Source organism: Apteryx mantelli, chromosome 28, assembly GCF_036417845.1.
Source record: "Apteryx mantelli isolate bAptMan1 chromosome 28, bAptMan1.hap1, whole genome shotgun sequence".
Classification (NCBI taxonomy): domain Eukaryota; kingdom Metazoa; phylum Chordata; class Aves; order Apterygiformes; family Apterygidae; genus Apteryx; species Apteryx mantelli.
The window spans coordinates 3,773,386-3,787,290 of NC_090005.1; the positions used below are offsets into that span (position 1 = coordinate 3,773,386).

A 13,905-nucleotide genomic window follows, 5' to 3' on the forward strand; every position below is an offset into this window, starting at 1 on the left:
TTTGTGATCCTCGATGTGCTACTTGACATCTTTTTCTCATCTATAACATGGCCAGAGAAATTCTGGCTCCTCTTCAAGAGTAGCTCTTATCTACTGTGCTATTTATTGTCCCAGGCAGAAGATTGCTTTTGACTGGAATGAATTTATTATCGCTGAAGAAATTCCATTGTAACTATCAATTTACTACCTTCCTTTTTTTACATTTTGGTAATTAAACACATGCCCAAAGGATTCCCCCGATCAGGGCTGAGCACACCCTCCCAAGCCCAGCGGAGGGCAGGCTGGGGAGCAGAACAGAGGGAGGCTTTTCACCTCGTGTCACAGCTAATCGGGAGGCTGTCCTCTCCGACGGCAAGGGCTGCAGCTTGCAGGCAATTACTCTTCTTCGGAAGCAGTAAGATCTACACGTACCCATACAGGCGCACAAGCAGGAACCGAAGTTTAGAAATGATTGTTTGTACTTTGTTCCATTTTTGTTAAATTAAGGAAAAAGGGAGGGAGGCAGCGGCAGGTTAACCATCCTAACTCATGGGCAAGAGCTATTGTTTGGGCTTTTTATCAGTTCAGCAACATGAGGCATCTTCTATGCAAATTTGGGGACCAGGAATGTACAGCCATCCTTATGTCACCGTTGGTTACATGCTCCTGGTGCTTTCGAATTCCCTCCCTACAGCTCAGGCTCTTCCCAGAGACGCTTGGGCTATTTCAGAAAGCCAGGGAAGGGACAGGCTTTGTTCAGCAGTTCTGCTTGCCCCCTTGTCTCCCCTCAATGTCTCAAAAAAAGCAGCAAAACAAAACAAAAATACCCCATACCACTATAGTTATTCCTCTCCTTTAATAAGCTTGAATATATTTATTAGCATGCCTGATCTACCAAGGAAAACGTATGATCTGATCTGCAGCAGCTTCTTTTTTTTTAATCCACCCTTCCCCCAAAGCTCTGATTTCACAGTGACCTTGCCAGCTTGCGCATCACGGACTGGTCAATAATTAGTTTCAAAGGAAGCGGCAAAATTTCCTAGATACGTTTGCTGAGAAAGCCCCTCCGCAGCAGGGGCGACGAACTCCAGTAAGTTTTCAAAATCCTGCCATCCTTTCCCAGCCATCTACGCAATGCTCAATTACAGGAAAAATAGATGAAGTAATGCATTGCTTGGAAGCACACGAACATCAGCACAGCCGTATACATGAACAAAGAAAGATCCTTAACCGCAGATCCATCAGGAGCAAGAGAGACCCGTGCCCCCCCTGCGAAAAGCAGAAATTGCATGGGAAACACCTGACCACCCTGCCTTCTGCCCTCCTCCCTGCTCCGTTTTCTCCTTTTCCCATCTTGAGCAGGGAATTAGAGAAGATACAATACGCTTTCCAGAACTACCCCCATCACACTGCATTTGTCCCTACGTGGGTATGGTACTATACAGCCCTGATTATATTAAGTATTTTTCAACAACTTACACAAGAACTGAAAACATCCCAAACTCAAAAGTGTTCTTTCCACACCGGATGAGCTGCCAGGTAGGACACAGGTCCTGTATCAGAGTACACCAAGCATGTTAAGTTCCCTACTTTAATAGGAATACTTCAGAGAGATTTTTAGGTCTGTTGGCAACTTACTGGTTTTCTGGAATACGCAATGAAGAGCAAGAAAGGAGGTGTGCCAACGCTGGGTGAGATGCTACCACAGTAGCGTGGGTCCGGTCAAAATGCGGGCGCTGAAAGCAGCGTTATCGCTCCCAGAGTCTGCTCGGGGGCTTCTGAAGACATTTCAAACCCAGCTGCAGCAGATCTCTTAAGCCTTAAGCCAAATGTGCGAAAGGCAAGAACATCACTGGGTCCGACCACGCGGGGTGACTGGCTGCTTCTGGCCGCCCAACAGGTGTGGACGCACGAACCTGGACTCGTGACAGAGTCTCAATGCTCCCCTTCATACCACACATTTCTGGGACAATGAAATCACTGTCCAAAGCTTCAGAAATAAAGTTCCTCTTTGTGAAAGTAAACTCCGGCAAGCAAGCGCTGCAACCCAAACCCCACCCCACCTCCTGCCAGAACTCGGACATACAAAACCCAGTCTCCCGCATTTCAGCTGCCATCATAGCCTGTCTTGCCACGACTAGAAAATTCTCTGTACAGCCCGGGTTTTAACCAACACTATGCAAATTTAAAGCATTATACAAAATCCGAGATACCCACCGATTCTGATGGATAGCTGTTGGACATGACAAATTTGACAAAGAGGAAAAGGAAATATGTCTGGTGACAATTCAAACACATCTCTGCAATCGTTGCATAAAGGGGTTGTGTAAACATATTTCATAAATAGGTCAGGGAAATGAAAAAGCAAATGAAAGACAGATGGCACTGCAAAAAGGAGAGGCAAGAGGAAGAGGGCAACAGCATCTAAGCCAACAAAGAACTGTCCAAAGAATTCTTAAATTAAATCCCTGCTCACTTTCACAACTATCGGAGACCTCCCCATGCTCCAAAGTTGACAAGTAGTAAAGACAAAGCAGAAGGTCCATTTTACTTTATGTTGGGATGGGGAGGAACCACATCTTGGAGCACAAGACACTGTTCACCTCACAGAATCTCAAACTCAGAGCTGTCAAAGTCTTCCCGGGAATGGAGCCAAAGCGTGCTTATAATTATGGTCTAAAGGACAGCATAAATTTAGGGCACAACACCCTCAATCTTCAGCAAAACTCCCACTGGTGTCAACATAACCTTTGAGCAAACTTTACAAGATGACTACGACCTGTATGCATTAAAGGAAGTTATTACACTGGCATATTTAGCTATCTGTCAGAAAGAGGGAGGCCTCAGCTCTTAATCTCATCTTCTGACATAATCCAAATACATAACTTTGCAATAGAACTGAGCACGTCAGCATTTCAACACTGTTTCAGTAATTTACCTATTTGCTCTTCTGTAAACATTTACCATTGAAAGTCTAAAGCTCTGCATAAACATAAAAAAAACCCTTTCATTGAGGGAAGATATAACTCAGCTGTTGGGAAAAAAAATCATTGGTACTCCAGTTTCTTGACTAAGAAGTCTGAAAGGCTAAAGAATGCATGGAGCATACAAACCACATCCTAGATGATTAGCAACTGAAACGCAAGACAGGAAACAGGAGGCATTTTTAGAAAGATCCCACATAGATGTTCTGCTAAAAACCAATAACGTAGTTAAATGTATAGATGTATCTGGCAAAAAGTAATTTCTATGAAAATAAAAATCTAAATAAACCTTGACTGCAGGAACAAAAGGGAGTAAGACACATCACTGACGACAACATGCCTTACTTGTACTAATGGCAAATGAAAGCAAGAACACACTTAAAACTTCCATCCATATTAAGCAGAAATAACAGAACATAGGCCAGAATTACACCTTTGGGATTTTTTTTAAGCTAGGGGAAAATAAATTCTTTTAAAGGCTCTTCTGATCATTCAGGAAAGACACTGTTGGAATTTGAACCTCAGTATGAAGCCATGTTAAAGAAAAAAAAAGTTGTATTAGGTTTCAGACAAAAGTCATAATGATAAAGAGACAAAAAAACCCCAAACACCTAGTGTGAGAATCTGAGCTCTCTTCGCATGGTGAGAGGTAACTTGATCATGTCCACAAGTACCTATATTTACTACGCGGCTTCCCAACCCAATAGGCAAGGGTTGGAGCAAGAACTGATGGCTGAAAGTTCAAACAAAACAAATTCAAGCCAGGAGTAAAGAGTGTTTTTGAAAAACCATTCTAGCTCAAACAAACAGGAATTTACTCAGATAAATTACACAGCTTCTTATGCAAGAAGAGAAGAGATCATCATAATGATCTCATCTGGCTTTATCATCTACAGATACAGGAAAATAAATAAATAAATCTTTCTGGCACTATTTCTCTAACCTTTCTTTCCTACACTGCCAGTTCTCTCCATATCTTCTCTTTCCCAGGTGCTTTTCTGCTCCGGTATTTTTGAGATGAGACAGAGCCAAGCATTTGGATCACTTCCTGCAATTGGCTTCATCGTGAAAGTTTTAATCCGAGGACCTCATTCTGGTTTCCATTCAATTCTCCCCTCAAAGGTGCAGTGTTGAACAGTAACAAATTCAATAGCTCACTGGCCATGAAATGCCCTCGACTCGCTGCCTACACTTCAGTGAATGCACAATTTGAAAGATGGCTGGACAAGGAAGGGAAAAAAACTAAAAACTGCAGTTTCTGCAAATTTCAGTTACCGCAGGTTGCCTAGAGGTACAGATAAAAATTAAAAGCTGCCCGGATGACAAGGAGGAGAAGAGGCAGCAGTCCTAACTCCCTTTAATACTCCCTGCAAAGTCCAACAGAAAGCGCTGACATCAGATCAGATGCATGTCACCTTTTTAAAAGAAAGCCTAAAATAAAGAAAACCGACAGGCAAGACCTCTGTTCCTTCCACAGACTTGCTGCTTGCCAAATACATCTTTAATTCCTACTCTGTCATCTGTTTTCAGCAGCTAGCGGAGGCTAGAAGGGGATAGATACTCGGGTCTGGCAAATCAGTCTCTAACACAACATAGCTCAGCTCTGCATCACTCATCATCCCCGCATCTGGCAGCGAGCTGCTTTCGGTTGGGGATGGTTCGTTACTAAAATAGCTACCCTTTAAGCAAAGGATGGTCAGACACAATCAGAACGTGCTCCTACCTCTTTAAACTCAAAGTCCTGCTGGACGGGTACGCAATCTGGAGGGAACTTGCACTTGCTTCACACGTTTTAAGAGGATAGTAAAGAAACTAATTAGATTTGGGAAGTCACTAGTTGAGTTATTTATAGCGTGCTAATGACTGTGTTACCCGAGCAGCTTTAAGCAGGTCTCTAAGCTATGCGTCTAGGCTACAATTTGACGGCCACAGTGCCCCACCTGCACGACGGACGGGGTGTGCCAACATCCAGGCTGAGCTGTGCTGATCACACAAGATTGAGCTCAAATGTAGCTAGGTCCTTGAAAGCAATTGCCTTTGACAGCAAAAACCATCGCTGCAAAAATCTCACTGCAAATACCACTCAGGGGCCATCCTCAGTCTCTCGAGAGAAGAGACAGCGACCAGGTCATGCCGCATCTGGGTCTCTGACTTGTTACACATGGCCTAAAAGCAAGTAAAGACTTAAAAATGTAACCAGAAAATAGGGAGGTGCAATGAATTTGTTACAAGCTTTTTATTTTTTTCTAGCAGCTACCTCTAACAAGCAATCTCAGTACTTCATCAGAGCTAAATTCGTCCTTCCAAACTCTCAGTCAAAACTAAATGAATCATATCAAGAAAACACAACTGAACACAGTCACGGGTGAATCAAGAAAGCACAACTGAGCAAACACAACTGAGAGTGTCCCGGCTCCAATTCAGAGGAGAAGCCGATTACTCGGTGTCCTGCGGTTAATGGAAATACAAGCATGGCGCGACAAAGGCGACGGGGCTGTACTTTGCCGTTCTCTTGCCACAAGACATTACCCAGCGCTTAGTTTTTCTCAAGCTCGCACAGAGGAACAACCAGCACCTTGTACCCAGTGACCAGGTGTTTCCACCTACTAGAGACCAGTCACCCCAGACTGAAGAAACCTGGAAAAACTATTTCCATGTCCCTACTTAAACCTCCTAGGAGAAGTGAGCACAACAGCTTTGCTGGGAAGAATTTCTCTGTGGAGTTGTGTTTCACAGGGCTTCCCCAAGGAGAGGAAGGGGATGATGTAGTTTTAACTTCCAGAAGAGAGCTTAACATATTGGAAATACAACCCAGCATGATGTTTCAAAACACCGACAGAAGCACCTGCGGCAGAGATGATTGCCGTTTTGCCTGTGGCCAAGTCGACCCCGCGGCAGCAAGTGCTCGGTGCACAGTCACGCTGACTCAGACGCCTTCCAGGTCCCAGCCGGTTGCTCACAGCTCTCACCTCTTCCTTCGTTTTCCCGTTTCACTCCGAGCAGTAAACTTTCCAACAGCGCTCATCCGAAGCGGAGAGGACAAGCTCCAATAATTCTTCAATACGGGCGCTCTCTAGAGAGCCAGGAATCACACGTGTATGAGTTTACAGGAGTAAACACGCCAAAGCACCCCACACCATTACCTCTTCATTCTGACTTGTCCGACCAAGCAAGCCAGCTAGCTCTCCCGTAGCACCGCTGGTTCACGCTCCCTTTTCCGCGGCCATCTCCAGCCTGACAACTGTTTGTAGGCCTCTCTACTGCGCTTTGAGCTCTTTCCAGTGCTGGACTTCCCTTCATTGGGGCAGTTACCACAAGCATCCGTCTCCCTTTCTGCTGCTCAGACTGCTGACAAAACCAGTTGTCTTTTTAAACGTACTTAGTAATAACAGAACTTCCCCCCCCCCCCAAAAAAATTTTTAGTCTCTCTCCAATCATTTCATATAGAAGGAAAAGAATAGGCTGCACCTATTTTCAACTGTTACTACAGAAAACACATGTAAAACCAGAAAAAGCATCATCTAATTGCAGCAGTATAGCTTTGCTGCATCCGTTCACCAGACACTCCAGGTCAGGCTCTACTTGAAGGTACAGAAAGCAGGACAGAGGTGTGGGAGAAAGGAGGGGGTTAATAACTGTCAGAATTCATTATGCGGCAAGTCTGTTCAACCACCTACTATTCAAAGACGAACAGTGCTGACCGGGTTTGTTTTTGTCTTTCCAAGCCTTCACAAGCTCCTGCAAAACTTAAGTCTGAAAACATGCGTGATGGAAAATGGATAAATCCCGTTAAAAATTCAGTTAAATCAGTGTTTAAAAAAAAAAAAAAAAGACTAATGATCCTCGTTTCCACATTTCAATGCTTCTCCTGGAACTGTAATTGCTTCAAAATAGCTACGAATCCTAGAGTAACTATTCTAGACTTCACAACTCTGGTGGGAATACAGTCCCTAGTGAATACAGCTTCAAAAAGCACCCTATGCCCTCTTCCTCTTTCAAGTCTCTAAAATAAGGCTTAAGAGGAAATGTGCCAAGACACCAAAGAATAAGGCCACCTGTTCTGCTAAGCGAACTAAAGGAAGCAACAATAACCCACTAGCAAAGCACAAAGATAGAGGTTTTTAAAGCTTCGCCACAATGCTGAGTTAGCCAGGAACATTTTTTTCAAGGACTTAACACCCTCTAACGTGTCCTCTCTTCCCCCTGAAATGAAAGCATCTCAAAGCTATCCAATTCCTCCCACGCGCAAAATAGCGGTGTGGCCTCCAGAGGTCCCGACAGAAGTACTAGCAGAGTAATTGTGTTTACTTCAACTATTTTGCTCACCAAATTCAGTCCTTCGGCTGTTTGAGATTAGGTAATTGCCAATGATAAGGCAGCAAAGGTAGGACAGCTTCATAGTTTCTAGAACATTGCACTATGCCAGAAAAGTGGTCAAATCCGGTCCCTGAGCAGAACAAAGAGGAAATAAGAGCTCATGGTTGCTTCAGTCATTTTACTAGAAAAGGCATCATCGGCTATATAGGCCCAATTACTAACTACATGAAAATTTAAAGACTCTCACCAGATGAATCAATTCTATGCTTCACTTGAAGCAGTAACTGCTATTTGGTCACTGGTTTCTGTTCAGATCAGTAAAGTAATTCACATTCAAAAGCAACTTGAGTTTTCCTACACTACCCAGAAGAACCATCGGCAACTATTTTTAGTACCCTTTCCCAGCGCCTCCTGTGACGCGCCACTAGTCAGTATGTCTAACACTACAGCCATCCAAGAGCCTGCACAGAGAAGTGCAGATAGCAGCTTGCTCTCAAAGTTAAGTAAATGTTAGCTAAAAGAAAGTTTAAAGCTTAACTACTAGGTTAGTTAATGTTTGTATAGCGCTTTCAAGACGAAAACACTACATGCACTAAGCATTATCATCAAGTCTAAGGAGAGCAGACTTGGCTCTAGTAGAGATACTAGAATTACATACACACAAATTAAAATGTTTGGATCCTTTCCAGGGCAGATCATTCTGAATTTGCTTTTCTGCTTGTCAGTACACAGCTACATGAACGTCTGCTTTCTGCAGGCACGGTACAGAAATTCGTACCCAAGTTCCAACCCTAAAACCAAGTTGAATAACACCAAACGACATTCCTGCATGGCAGAAGACCATACCGAAAGCCTGCAAAAAAAGCCTAACTTTTGTCATAAAGTACATCCCTGCAGATCTCAAAGAGCAATGCTCTACACACCTCAGCTACAGCATTCCCTTTTTGGATGCTGCTGCTCTTGGAGCTCAAAGGGAGAAGACACTTCTCTCCAGAAATATTAAACATTCATTATTAATAAGCATCCAAGATGACTAATGTAATGCTTCAAGTCATTTCAAAAAGATCAGAGAGGCAAGCAGATCTGCAGTCAGTTAAACTAGAACAAACCCTACCACGGCGAACAGATCTAATCTCAACTTTACAGCCTCTAAAAAGTTTTTCTGACCTTCACAGCACTATTCTTCCATGAGAAACTAGTGGAGGAAAAAATGCCCTGTGGAAGGTTCGAAAAGCTCTCCAAGGTTTAAGCAATCTATTACAAAGAAAGATAAGCTTCCAAAATGAGGCTCACAAAAGAAGCACCCAAACTCAGAGAAGCTTACAAATTTAGACAGCATTACAGCTTGATGGAAAGCTACAGTAAGGCGGCACTCCTCCCCAGAATACCCAAGTCCAGGACTTACCTGGAAAAGCTTTTAAGTACTGCGCAGGGAATTTCTGGAATTAAGTTTATTCTTTAATCAAAAAGCTTTTCTCCCAGATTTTGAGGTACGTCATGGAATACTCATATGTCAAAAGGAAAGACAGAACTCCCAGTACTTTACGTTTTTCTTACTCTTAATAAAAAAAAAAAACAAACAGCCTGACCAGAGTTCTGAGTATCATCAACGTCACTGTGATTTATAAGCCTCAAAATCCCGGATTGCTACACCGAGTGTCCAGGGTCAGACTGCCCACACACGCTGGAAAAGAACCTGCAGACGAAAGAAGCTGGGCTGAGGCTGTTTACGTGTTAACGCTTTGTCACTCGTCTTCCTGGGCCTTTTGTGGAGGAGAGGAAACAGAAGGGACACGTATCCTAACGATACCAGCCCAGAACACGAATAGAGGAGGCAGGAGTAAAAGCAGGAGGAACATATTCATAGGCTCAGACAAACAGGTTGTTTCTGACACGAACCTGAGCGGGTGGGAAGGACCTGGAAGTTTTAGGAGGAGAATCAACAGTTAGCTGCACTCCAAACTCAGCTTTGAAGGGGGAAAAGTCCCTTTTTTTTTTTTTAATAAATTCCTTTCCTACTTTATAAATAGAGTTGTAGAATGGCGATCGTTTTGCCTTGCCTCCTTGCACGGAGGGCCCCTCTCCCATGGGGGAAAACAGATCTGTCCCTTCAGTTTGCTCAGTCCTTATCGGAAACAGCAGGAGAGAAGAGAGCCTTAACTATGACCACAGCCTTGCCGGGAAAACGCACTCCACGAGCGGCAGAGTTCAGAGCAACTTGCTGCAGAGAAGGGTACGCAGAAGAGACTTTTGCTGACTAACGATGATCAGATGGAGAAGCAAGGCAGCGCTCTCGGATGAGAAGATCTCCAAATTTCACTGCTGGAGGCTTCAACCCTTTGACAGAGGCTGCAACCTGCCAGGTCAGCAGTGTTTGAACAGCTGTGCCTGAGCCAGCAGCGCAGGAAGCACCAGACCAGCTAGATAAGTGGGGGCAGGTATTACTGAAGTACCTGTATTCTCTGCAGACGGAGAAGCTAAACACACCTGCTAACATGCCCGGCAACAAGAGCTCTCCAAATAACACACGATATGATCAAACGCATAACTCGCCTTGGTCTAAGAGTACAACGGTCAGAGGATGAATCCAAAGAGTGATATACTACGCATGTGTCCAACACCAGTCACAAGAAAATCCAGAATATGAACTTGCCCCCAAAAGGGAGGTTTCTTACTGAATTCCATCAACTGGAGTGCCTTAATTCAAACTATCTGTTCCAACACAGACGAACATTAATCAATTACTTCTCTCATGCTTTAGTTCTCATGCCAGGGAGCATGAAATGCATTTTCAATTTCTTTAGTACTCCCAAGTGCACAGCCTCACCGTCAGTCAGTCGCTTACCAGGAGCCATTACGAGTTGGGCAAACGAGCAGGTAGCTTTGCTGGAGCATATCAAAAGTGACTATTGCCATTTTGGATATTCAGTTTCAAGTTAAAATTTCATAGTTCAGAAAGCATAAGCCCAGTTTTAGGCGAGACTCCCCAGTCTCAAACTAATCAGCAGACAATGCAAAAAAGGCGACTCTGAGCAGTTTCAGCCTTTGCCAATGCTGTGCGAGCACTGAGAAGGGTGTAACGCACGCACCACCGGCCTTTCAACAGCAGCATCTCCCAAGGAGGAGCTGAACAATTTTCTTAGGAGAATAAAGATCCAAATTCACCATTAGACTCTATCTGTGCCAGGAAGACAAGAGGCAGCTGTGTGCAACGCCCAACGCTGGCAGGCTGCAAGCTTATACTCCAGTTTATCTCACCATCATTCACATGTCTGAATCCCGACTTCGTAACTCAAGCCTTTACCACTGACAGAGGGAGCCAATCTTAACCCAAGGAGAAGAGGAAGATGTTCAAATATTCGCAGTCACAAAATAAGCCATCACTGAGACTATAAACCACAACTGCAAAAGTTTCCAAGATTAAACACTCATCTTCCTGAAAAAGAGGAAAGGGTGTGTACTAGTGAAGAACACGATAACTTCTATACATTTTCATATATACTTCACCGTGCAAGAAAGACCGTTAATTTAGGTGCTCATAATGCTATATTTAAGCCCAATTCCCTACAAAATGACTTCATCACAGATTACTTGGTGTTTAACCTGGGAAAAGCTATGAAGTAAAATTTTCCCCACATAGCAAGAACACAGATACCATGGAGTCTCCATCCCATACGGATTCTCAAGTGTCTAATAAGGGAATGAAAAAGTTCATATGAAAACTTTTCTTTCACAGCATGCTCATAACGTGTCTGTTTTTTTTTTTTTTTTTTCTTTCTTTCTTTTTTGAAGACACACAATGTTCCCAGAATAGCTGGAACACAAGTAGGGAATTTACTTCACCCACCAGGTTTCAGTACTGCCTGGAAAAGCAAAGGTGAACATATAGCTTTAGGATATTTGGCAAGACACGAACAGGAAATAAAGGTAATTCCGAGAATGATCACAAGCACTTTCGCTCATAAGAAATCATCTTCCCAATGTCAGCATCCAAATCGTGTGCTTCAAACTTCCCGCAAGAGATGAGCACATGCCGTATGCACGAACATGCTCTTCCACGTAGAAAGGATAAGCTACAAGTTTAAAGGGTGTTTTAAATTAGCCATAGACACATGATTTAAAACTCACTTGAGAGGTTTGCCTAAAAGAACACGAACCACAGAGTTCATGACATTCCCAAACACTAGCAGCAGATATTTGAAGTTTGCCGCAGAGCGCGACCGCCAGCGGATAAGAGCACATGTGAGGGCCGGCGCTGCTGGTTTAAATCTTCTTTGCTGCTCTTATGTAATAGGGATCCAGAGGGTCTCCAGCCCCGAGGTCGGGAAGGAAGCCAACTTCTGATCAAACAACCTATTAGCATCCCTCTCTTCCAAAGGCTTTTATTTTCAACATAATTCTCAAAGAAATGTCTTTTGGTACATTCAGCTGTGCCGTTCTGTGGCACATGAGGAAACTATCACTATGGGAAAGGAAGAGACACAAATAAAACAAGTTAAAACCCGACAAGAATTTCATAAACGCAAAGTTGTTTCAGTGACCAAACAGAATGAGAATTTGGACAGCAAGAGGGCAAGTGAAGGAACATCATCTAACAGTGCAAAGAAAGGGAACCTGCACACTCCGCTACACAGGGTTTCAACACCAGAAGTGTCAAATCAAACCCATCTTTAGCCTCAGCTACCTTTTTCTAAGCTGCTGTCTCTTGTTCTTCAGGAGGAAGGAAAGCTAGACTGGAGTCAGATATAGAAAAGAAGCACAGCGCTGAGTGAACAGAGGTATTAGATTCCGTGAATTTGCAGGCGGTTAGGGTCAGGAGTGGGTTTTAAGACTAAATTCATTGCTATCGATTTCCAGCAGCCAAACAAACACAGCGCACACCTCCTACCTATTCAGTAGGAAAGGAGAGGAGGATACACATGCGCAAATCCACGAATGGAAACTCATGAAGGGATGATGAAGGGATCTGAAGCTTTGTTACACCTTCAAGAACTCTGTCTCCAAGAGCCTATAATAAAAAAATTCACAAAACCACCAGACTGACATTTACACCCTCCTGCCACAAATTTCCATGCACAGAACATGCCGGTCTTTCTCAACTACCAACTGCAACCAGATTCGGTGATTCCCACTCAAAGGACTGACGTTCCACGGATAAATCATCAACTTCAGCTGAACACCATCCAGAGAATACCACATGTGCAATGGTTTTATTAACTCTGAATTTGACAGGCCACATTTCTGTGCATTAAAATCTTCGCTTCGGTCTCTTAGGCATCAAAGAGAGGCCTGATCTTTCAAGCGTCCTTTTACCCAAAGTTAGAGCACAGGTGTTTGGCAGAGATGGCATTCAAGACTGAGAACAGCAAAGACTCTAGATCATTTTTTGGATTTGCTATGTGTCTCTCAAAAGGATGCAAAAGAACTACTTCTTCCTCAAGAATCAGATCTGTAACAGAAAAGGGATTCAAAATACATACAGAATCTTAGTACAAGAATATGCAAGTAACCAAAATATATTTTGTGACCACAGCAAAAGAGTTCAGAGCTATAGTCTTGGTGATTTCATTTAAATAAATAAATGAATACAACTTTGAAGCAATGAGATATGTTCTGCCATGAAGCAGCACTGAACTTGGCTGCCTTCCCTCCTCTCTCCAAATAGAAACAAAGGAACACTGTGCTTTACCATCAGACGGGAAATACTGGCACAGATTTTCAGAGACACCTGTTAAGACTAGAAAACCTCACACTGAGTGCAACAGAGGTGGACACAGTGGCCAAATGAACTTCAACAAGTTGCAAGAGGCCGAGGGAAAAGGATAACACCACAGCCGAGACTCCAGATGCCACCACACTTGGGTTTTTTTCATCCTAACAGCTGCCTGCTCCATCTCAACCTGGGGTAAGGAGTTACACACTGCACAGACTTCGTGTCCTCTGGGAAGAGTTACAAGAGGATGTTTGGCTGTGTTTTCTAGGTGAAGTCTAATTCCCAGAGTAACACTTTCCCTTTCTTTCTCTAAAGGAAAAATAAAATGCTGCAAAACCCACTTGGACTGTAGTCAAGAATTATCAAGACTTAGTTTACTTCAAAAAGAAAGCTCTGTAAGTAAACTACGCCAACTATTCTTGCTAACGTAATCTGCAAAAACCTCATCCTTGAGGAGCTCAGGCAATTGGTATACTTGTTACAACAGCAGCTTGAGACATGCAGGACATACAAGCAATATACACTCTTCTATTTAAAAGTGAAATACCACACATTTCATACTTCCCGGTACAAAAAAGAGAATAAAGCCTAAGGGGAAAAAGGAACAGTTACTGATCTTTCAAAACAACAAAAAAAAAACAAACGCTTTCCACCTCAGACTCACCAATCTAGACAAATACATTGTATTCTAGACTTCTCTGACCCCTTTAAGAAGGCAAAGAGCCCATGATTTATGCACTTTGATATACAACCAGAACCTGCAAAAAAAGCTGCAAGAAACCTAGAAAAAGACTATTTTATAAATGAAATTCCAGACAAACTGGTACCTGCAGTCAGTTTAGTTTATTAAGAGTTTATTTGAAACCCTTAATTCCACTTGAAGCCTTATTAAGCAAAGTCTGCAGGCTTTTT

General features: G+C 43.2%; 1 protein-coding gene across 6 annotated transcripts in view; it reads right to left on the reverse strand.

Moving 5' to 3' along the window:
• Nucleotides 1-13,905, reverse strand: part of KANSL1 (KAT8 regulatory NSL complex subunit 1) — a 108,719-nt gene that overhangs the window by 54,240 nt on the left and 40,574 nt on the right. The window lies entirely within an intron of this gene.